Below are 10,247 nucleotides of genomic sequence, written 5' to 3' on the forward strand. Positions count from 1 at the left end.
ACGAAACACCATAGACTTTTAAAAGGCGCAGGGTGTGGGCGTGAGTCCTGGAAAGGTAACAGCAACGGTCTCTTTACTCTACTTGGTGGTTGGATTACTTCAACCCAGGGGTTTTGCCTGGCAATCTGTCTTGCTAAAAGTCAGGGTAAGATAAACTGTACCCTGTCTCTGATTTCTGCAAGAAAGAAAACAATTGAACGACTGCTCATTCATCACTGAGCCACCCTCCCCCCTTTCCAACACCTTGTGTAGGGTTGTATATCCTAGAGCTGTTTAGCTTTCCTCATCCATTTCATAAAAGGAAAACAAAGAATTTCAAGTACCGAGATATGTATTTTACAACTTTCCTGTAATAAAGACAGTTCAGAATTGGAAGGGACAGATCAATAAAGAAATTACTTGGCTATTATTACAGTTGCTATATTCAATGCATGTATCATCACATGCCACTTATGTGAAAGTAAGTTTAATATCAGAGGACTTCCTTTTTTTAGCCCTGCCTCTACAATTGTTCTCATAAATACATCTACATACCCATAAAAAAAAGCATTCATTTTTGTGTACCAATCGGCTCAAATTCAGCTCAGATGCAGCTTATGGACTTAGGAATGTGTGCTTTTGCTACTCAGTTGTGAAAAATAGAAAATATTATTTTAAAAGTTCCTTTAACAGTTTGAGCTATTTAAATCAGTGAGAAACAAGTTAACATAGAACAAACTGCAAAAATTGCCAATCTGCAGTGGGACAAGCAGACTGAAAAGGGAAAGGGTGGCATACAAAGATGGGAAACAAAAGCAGTCAGGATATATATGGCCGTAGGAAAAAGCAGTACCTCAGGTAAGAAGAAACAGCTAGGCTTGCTGTGATAAGCTGAGTGTATGCTCTGCTATCAGGGAAGCAAATGAAGTTGTATTCCTCTTTCTAACAACTCCAGCTTTGTGCGGCTTGTGGTACAAAGCACTTTGCTTCAGGTGCTGAGCTTGCCTGGCCGCTTCTCACCCTCGTACAAAGAGATGCTTCAGAGCACGTTATCTTGCACACGGCCATCACACAGGTAAGTACTGATGGAGTCTTAGAAACCAGCGTTTAAGAACTCAAAAAGTGGACACCAAGAGAAGACGAGACTAAAAGCTGACTTCTCTGCAGCCGCACTGCACCCTGAAAGTCTGCATTAACTCATGATTCAAGGAAGTAAGACCCTTCATGGAAGAGACAATTAATTACAAAAAGGCATATAGAAGCCTAGTAATGGATTTTAACTCTCCTAAGGGAATCCTGTGTTTTTACTGAGGAAGGATTACAGGAAACTAAAGTAACACTTTATTTTTCTTCACAGAGAGCTTGGGGACTTTGGAGTAATTTAGTCAATGGTGATTTGCTACTTGTGCTATAGTGTTACCAATGATGGTACTCCTGGTCTGTTTATTAAACTTTTGGCTTGTCACTCATCACTAACAGGATCAAAACTCAATGTTTTTCTTCCTATAAAAGCAACTTTTCTATCTTTCAGAATTACTATAAGACTGAGGGACAAGTGCTTTCATCTAAAATCAAAGTCAAGCAAGTATCCATTTTGTAAGACATGTGAGCATAAAAATGTGCCAATGTAAACATCAGGTATCTGAGTGAAAAATGTTAATTGGCATTTCAAGAAATGGGGAGACATCACAAAGATATTTTAGGCTTTCAACATATTTGCAGTATTCTAACATCAATCATTTTCTTGCAACTATCAGGTTATTTATCTTAGCTACCCTTGGTATCCATTACCATAGCGCCTAAGCCCCTCATGAAGTTTCTGTAGAGCAGGGAAGTGTTCTCGTCCTTTTTTTATCACTGAGGAACTGCAGCAGAAAGGTTCCCCCTTTTGTGGCCACCTAAAAAGCCCGTAACATAGCAGAAAATCAACCCACATAACCTGGATGTCTGGCTATCACCTTAACCAAGGAAGAGTCTGTCTCTTTTAAATTAGCCTAGTTTGCACTTCATTAATTTGCAACATAAATTGCAGAAGCAAGGCTGTTACATGTATCAACAAGCCATTAGCTGTAAGACTGATTCCACTGACACTTAGAAACACGGGAATAACACTAGGCTTGCATCCCAAAAGGTCTCTGCCAAGGAGAGGTGAAAGACTACAGTGAGTCGGGGCATTAGGGGAGGAGAAGAAGAAAGATCACATGGTGTTATTGCTGTGGCTGCTGCACTAGGCAGTTCACAGAGACTTTCCCTGGAATCACTTGTTCTTCAGATCAGAACATGGCTCTTGCTCTGGGAAGCCCAACCTGGCCCCAGATGACCCGTGTCCATTGAACCCTATGGAAGTTTGCTTCGTGATTCTGCTTAGAGCCCCCATGCTTGAACAGATTGACTGAGCAGCTCCTTGGTGAGGGTTTTGCATAAGTGGAAAACCTTTTTGAGGAATTCATTTGCAATATTGAGAGGAAACTTGTAGATGCTATGTCACATACACATCATCTCTTCCACTCTGTGATATTTCAGGCAACATAGCTCATATTGATCACACATACATCTTTGTTCAGTCCTTATAGAGCAAACATCAAGATATTTCTGCCACCAAATTTTGGTATGTGGTAAAAGGCATGGCACAAGATGTCTGGTAAATTTGCTATGTGATTCAAATTGCCTGCATGAGAAAGACAGACCTGCCTTATTTCGGTGCAAAATCTGACTAACAGAGATCTGTTGTGCAGAGCAGAACTACTCAAAATCATATGGAGATTAAAATAAAACATCAAAATGAACACCCTTCAGCTAGCCACAAAATCTTTCCTTACTGCTTTAAATAAGGAGGTTCTCTCTTCACACCACCCTCAGCCATCATCCCATCTGATCTTAAAAAACAGACTGCTTTAGTATCTGGTCCCTTGGAACAGAGGCCTTACCTTTAAAAAAAATTGGCCTTTCTGCTTTGGATGGACTTAGAGCAGCCATTAGGCGTTGCTTTCTATTTCCCCACACAGAACTGCACAAACATGCAGGGCCTGCTAGTTCTGGTTAGCAGAAGGTCTAATGGCTTGTGTCTCTGTTCTCCTCTAACCAGCTTTCCTTCAGGTTAGTCACATCCCCAGTTAAGAACCAAATGCCAGGCAGTCCAAGCATCACCCTGGATCTGTATACACAAAGGAAAAGAGAGGAGCAGGGAGGGGAAAAAGATCAGGACGGCCTTCACAGTCCATATTTGGGGCTTTTTCTTCCCTTGCTTCTCTTGTTTCAGTTCTTTGGTTCTTTCTCAGTCTCATGGGACTCCACTGCAACCCATATTTAAGGTCTTCCTTTTATGCTTTTTCATCCGTTCATTTTTAAAGCTATTTATTTCCTCCAAATTACTCAAATAGACTTTTATTACATGCTTTTGCCATACCACTTTCTAAAACAACACCATTTTCTATATGTATTATGAACTATGATACGGACCATAAAACCAGAGGACTGCACTGTGGCAAAGTGCCATGACCCCACTTTGGGGATGTTCCAGGAGCTCTGAGAGTCACAGTTTGTGAGGCATGTATAAGATCTGTCAGAGTCAGAAGAAATGCACAGTGACTGTGTCGCTTGAGTAGGATGTGTGATCTGCTTTCCCCCTTGCCTTGCCAGCTATTGTTCCCATTTAAGACTCATCCACAACACATACAATCTTCAGCTAACTACTGTGTTGGGTGAATCCCTATGTGCAATCGTACACATGAATAGTTGAATATTACCAGTGTGCTGTTTTCAGAGATCAGTATTTTTGGCCCAAATGTTTTTCCAGCTCTCTATGGACACTCCTTTTGATGTCAGTGCACCTAGGCATGTATATTTAAAGGTTTAATGTGGCCACCTATCAGAGCTGGTAAAATGCAAACCCCCATGACAAATGGAGTTCAGGGAATCCAACAGCACAAACCGTGGCCAACTCAGTCTGTAATGGTATAAACAGGCTGCCCAGAGAGGTTGTGGAGTCTCCTTCTCTGGAGACATTCAAAACTCGTCTGGACGCGTTCTTGTGTGACCTACTGTAGGTGATCCTGCTCTGGCAGGGGGGCTGGACTAGATGATCTTTTGAGGTCCCTTCCAACCCCGAACATTCTGTGATTCTGTGATTCACTTATAAAGCAGCCTACAAAGAGCCTGGGTTCCAGCACATGACATTTCATTTGGATGGAAATAGAGGACACAGGCCGACCTACTACATTTTATGATGGATGCTGTGGGAAACTGACTTTCAGAAGCTATGAGCGCTTTAAGTGAATAGGAATTTCAGAAAATCTGTGTCTACATGCACACATATCATGCCATAAACCATACAAGTAATAAAAGCTCACCAGAATAGCTGACATTCTTCCTGCCACTCCCTTACAAAGTGTTCTTCTTTTCCAGTTTTTCCTCTGAAGCAAAGATCTTTTATTTTCCAAAACTTTATCCAGTGTGCTAATTATTGGAAGGCAAAAGAAAACTTATTTCTTAACGACAAATTTCATCATGTCTTAAAGCCACAAAAATGCAAAGGATTAGCCAGAGATATCCAAAATAAAACAGTTATGTCTGCACTTTAATCCTTCAGTGATAATTTTGCATAAGATATATTGGCTTTTTTGCATATTTCTCTTGTAACCACTACATAAAAGAGCCTGCAGTTTACAGTGTCAACTATCTCGTAATATTTCAAAGGCACGTCCCGGAAGCAGTGTGTAGTAACAGTCCCTGCAGTAGAGATGGAAGGGGATACGTCTCACTGTCCATGAGTCTCCTTTAGTATAGAATTAAATGTGCCTTATAAAACAAAAATTACTCAGACGCTTAGGTTTTCTTCCTACAAGCATCCAGCAAAAGGAGATTCACTTGCACACCTGTGAAAAGTTAATTGAACGTTTGGGCTCTGTGCTCATGTCGAGGATGAGCCATTTCGTTTCTACTTCAGTAATTTCTACAGCTTGCTGTCTTCTTGTTCCTGGTGTACTCAGCTTCTGGCTGACAGGTGCTTTGCAAGACATTGCTTAACACAGCAGCAGTACCAGAAACTCTCACCCAAGACCTGGTATGGGTAGGGGACAGGGGCGGAGGCAGTGAGTAACCCCAGGATTTAATGCATCCTTCATGATTAGGACACTGGCCTTGTTGTCAGGATATCTCTTAGGTATTAGGATAGTCAATCATGACTTCATTTCTACAGTGGTAGCTTTTGCCATTCTTGTTCATATAGTCTGTTTTGCTCTGTGAGCAGCCCTGCTGATTTTTAAGAAGCTACTCAAAAGAAAAAGTACCAGATGGCATAAGTCAGGGTGGTAGAAATCCTCCAGTTATCATACGTACAGGTAGTCCCTGTAGTAGACAAGAGCACTACTTATACATGTCACAGACTTTGTCATCAATGTGACAAAAAGTATTAAAATATAAAATCTGGAACTAAATATACTGAGTTTCCTAAGATATTTTTTTCAATATCTACTAAAGACATTTTTTTTTGGAATTCAGTTTCCCAGAGTTTCAGTGCTTCAGGCTTTGTGACATTTCAAGGTTTAAAAAGTCACATGAGATGGAGTTACGGCTGCTGCATAACTTCCTACATAAATTTTCTTGAAACTGTAGTTTACTTCCTTTTAAATTTTCTAATCTGTAGTCAGAGAGACTGATTTTTTTTCCGTTCTATGTATCAGCAAAACTTTCAGATGAAATGAGAATAGCAAGAAATTAGAATAGCAGGAAATATTGTTCGAGTTTTCCCCCCCCCACAGTAAACTATTCTAGAAAATAGAACAGTTTCAAAAAAAGTTCTCAAAAAGCTGTTATTCCTTAGCAATTTGAAACAAGTTTCTTGGGGAGGGGTACTGACACTGGTATCACATACAAATATGTGCTTCTTAGGCCCATTCTCCAGAACAGCTTCTTTTACTGTCTTGGCAATGACATTATTTTTTCTCTTTGTGTATTGCTTTATGTTATTTATCACAATGTCTTTTACCTTTTAAACCGTAAGTATGACCAGAAACAGATAAACAAGACTAGAAAGGGGCCATGGGAGAATTTCAGTACCTTTGCCCTTCTGAAAAGCTAGCCCACTGTTACAAACAACTTTGATCCATTTCCCTAGCACTGTCCATCCTCCACAATGGAAAAAATAGAATCCTATCCAATACTGCAGGATTATTACATTATTAGTAATACTATTATTAGCAGTATTATTAATATCTGTATTATTTGTACTAGTTAAATATATTATTAGTATTATTTCACTTAAGATAAGTAAAAGTATGTTTCTGAAGTCCCTCCACTATTTTACTTAATTTTCAGGTGAGCAGAAGTAATCTCAGTGCAAGCCAATTGGTTTTTTAAATTGCAACTTGAAAACAATAATCTGGTTGTACTTTTATTCCAGATTATTCTCAAACTGGATTGAACATGATTTGTGATCAGCTGGCTGCCTATGGGTGACTTCCTTGGTTATTCTCCAAATACAGGAAAACACCTGTATTATATTGGGGTAGAATTTTAAAAGCAGCTACTCATTATGCTTTCCTCCGCTGTGGGTGATCTGAGGTTTTTCTTGGGTGATTGTTCATTTCACAGTGCCTTGATAAATGACACAGTATAGAGAAAAAACCATAAAAACAAAAAAGCACACACACACAAAAAATTCCCCAAAATACCCTGAGCCATGCCATGCAAAATCATGAGACACCTGCAGAAATCTTGGGCTTAAGTTCCAACGTTGTTCTCACATTATCACGTTATACCAGCCTAGGGGAAGGAAGGTTGGAGGCATAAAAAGCGAGGCTCTTTTTTTGGGGAGGGAAATCTGTAACCTGCCATAGCTCAGCATAAGACTTTATGTGACATATCCCTTATCGGACATCCTTCAGTCCAGGCATCCCGAATCTCTCTCGCCAGCATCCCTGATGTGTCCTAAATGATCTTATGGCTTAATGGGTCTCAATCAGAAGTAAAAGAGAGATGCGCTTTCCTGTGTAGCCAGAGCAACATAGAGGAGAAAGTCATCTATAGGGCAAATCCACAGATTTGTACTCATGTTCTCCATGCCAGTATTTCAGCTTCCTGTTTAAAACATGAATGAAGAAGTGAATGTATTGGAAAGGCCAAAAGGACTTTAGCTCCATCTGTCTTTCCACACCAGTTATTCACCCAGCGGCTGGTCTGTGGTCCCAGTCATTTAACTGGGTAAGTAAGTGGGCACACCACCACCACCGTGGCTGTGGCCATCACGGCTTTACCCTTCCCACAGGAATGGGTTGGTCTCCACCCTGTCGGTCTCCACCCTGTCAATCTCCACCCTAAACCAGGGCTGCAGCTCAGAACAAGTCAGGAGGACTGGGCAAGGCAATTCAGGTGAGGGGAGAGGGATTGAAACTGTGAGCCAAATTAGGGGTACAATTCCTGGGCTTGCCAGAAGGGACATAAGGAGCAGGAAGGTTGGAAAAGGAGACTTTCAACTCATGTAACAAATAAGGAACCAGTAGTTACCCAGAGATTAGAGGATACTTTGTTTTACGTCTGCCCATATTAGTGACTTTGGAGAGGGAAAAAGGGGCAATTATGTTGTTGAAAAAATGCATGCATAAAGGACTCAAAGTAAATTATACTACACTAATGTGAGTATATAACACACAATAATCTCCACAAAATGAACACAGAAATGTATCTTGTGACTCCACAGAAGTGTGTGGTCTGTATTACATCAATTTTACTGGTCCCAAGGACTCAAAAATATATGTAAGTCAGTAAAAACTGCAAATGTATGGAAATTTTAAAGGATACACACTTTGATTTTCAGAATGTACATGCAGCAACATACTAAAGGCTTTTTTAAGAAGCCAGATCATTCCTTATGCTTTTTACAACAGATTTTTAGAAACTACTGAAGTTAAAAATAAGTCATAGAAAGGATGTGAGTATACAGTTCTTTGTTGTTTTGTTCTTCTGGGAGCTTCTGATGCTGAACTTTAGATGAGATTTTGTGCTCTATGGTCATTTGTGCTTAGAGACACAAGCAACTTCAACTTGGTTTTCTGCCATCCTTGCTCCAGCAAGAGTCTTGTAGCTCATTTCTGACATCAATCACTTGGAACATAAATCTCTGCAATGGATGTGGCCATTTAAATCTCCACCTGCACAAACAACAATTAGGCCTAGAAAATAAGGAGGCTCATAAATCTCAGCACTAGTGATTAGTAATATTTTGGATCTGCAACAAGGATGTTATAAAGAAAAAAGAAAAAAAAACCAACAACCCTGAAGTTAATTCATTAATTAGGACTGATATGCTGACAATGTTTACTTTATACACAGAGAAAACACAACAGGGCACAGTTAACATAACATGATGTTAGAAGTTAGTGAATTCGCAAAAGCCCAGGGCTTGGAGATATGGTATCTTAATGTACTTATCCTATTGTGAGTGGGAAGGTCTTATCTTCCAGCCAAATGGTAAAAAGCTGTTTTAAAGTTTAGATCTGCCGTTTTCCTTCTGGTGTATGTGAGCCAAGGAACCAAGATGGATCATGAGGTAGGAAAGATTTCCTTGCTAGTTATTTATATATATATATATATATCTTGGCAGACATACCAGTTTGGCCATCCCCAATTTTTGTTTGTTTGTTTTTTGTTTAGTGCATGCAGAAAATGTGATGTGATGCTCACATAAATCAGTAAGAGGCTTCCCTGTGACTCCAGTGATTAACTCCAAAGCTACTGCATGCCTTGATGACATCTCAGGCTGTACTTTTTTTTACCCAGAGCTATGTGAATCCTCAGGTAAGTAGCTGAATAGAATAAGTTGCTCCTGCAATCAGATGGGTTACCTTGTCCAGAAAGCTCCCGTTTACAAATTGTGCCCGTTCTTTAGTCCCCTGTGTTCCAAACCCAGGCTGCTGGGGGACCCACAAGGTTTCAGGAAGCATGTGAGGAGGAAATTAGCTATGGGAGCAGATTCACACTTCACTGGCCTCTTTGAGCTCCACATGTGGGTTTAGGGGAAGGTTTTACCTGGACAGGAAGAAGAGCTAGGCCAAGGTTAAATGCTTTTAAAAGCCTGTTCTGCAGAGACTAAATACATGTGTGCATAAAGATCACAACTGCAGTGATCTTTCTGCTCATTCAAACTACACAGCAACTCGCTCATTCACACTAGTGGTAACGTGACAAGTAATGTTTGGCCCCAGAGGTTGCAGAGTATGGCCAGATGCCCTCACTCTCACAGCTTCCACAGAAGGGGCCTTATCTTACCTCTTTATTCAGGCAAAACTCCCTGACTTTTGCACATGCATAAAGCTGCAGACAAAATGCTCCACGGGTGCCACAGAATAACATCTGCTCTGCAACACACTGAGAAAAGGACTTTTCTCTTTGTGAACTCTACCATCCCCCTTTTCCTTCATTTCAGCACACACCCTTGCTGCCCCATCCACAGCCATGCTGACCCTCCGCTGGTGGCAGCATGGTGCTTCTTCTTGGCTCGGTGGTGCTCAGCAGACCACAGAGATCTCGGCCACCCAGCACACCTGCAGCCTCTGGGATGATCACAGCTGGGGCAACTCAGAGACAGTGAAAGAGAACCGGGACTTGTGGGAGGTCACCCAGGGAGGTTGGAAGAAGTCACATCCTCCTGCCTCCAGCCCATGGGCTGTGACGGCAAGGTCCATGCTGCTGGCTGGGCGATGGAGCACTCCCTTCCTGGAATACACTAGTAGCTGGACAGGATGCGTTCGCAAATGTAATCATTCACAAATCTCCCCCAGATTAGGTTACAGGACAGCATTTCGACGGCACGCATTACAAAGCTCCCTGGAAGGCTTGGCTGGTGGATCTGCTGCTCTCTCTGCTCATGACCCATTTTGGCTTTCGTCAAGAATCATGACACCAGCTGCCTGGGTCATCTAGGAGGCAAGGAGGGGGAGAGCAACCCTGGGCTGGAAAGGGAAATGGGGAAGGAGCAGAGGAGGAGGAGGAAGGGGGAGGATAGAAAGACAGAGGAGGGGAGGAGAGAGGGAGAGAGTTGCTTTGCTCCAGTTGTGAAGATTTGAATCCCAGTTCTGAGCTCTCGGCAAAGGCTTGCTGGGATACCTCATTCCCTGTCCTGTGCAAAGGTCTGTGATTGGGGATGTGGTGTGCTCAGCGGGCAGGGCCCCTCCCCTGGGCTGGATCCGCCTCTCTTATCCCCCAGATAAATTACTAGTGTCCTCACTAAATTCCTCGGCTTTCTCTCTCTCACTCCCTCTCTCACACACACT

Source organism: Apaloderma vittatum, unplaced genomic scaffold (genome assembly GCF_000703405.1).
Source record: "Apaloderma vittatum isolate BGI_N311 unplaced genomic scaffold, ASM70340v1 scaffold5292, whole genome shotgun sequence".
NCBI lineage: Eukaryota > Metazoa > Chordata > Aves > Trogoniformes > Trogonidae > Apaloderma > Apaloderma vittatum.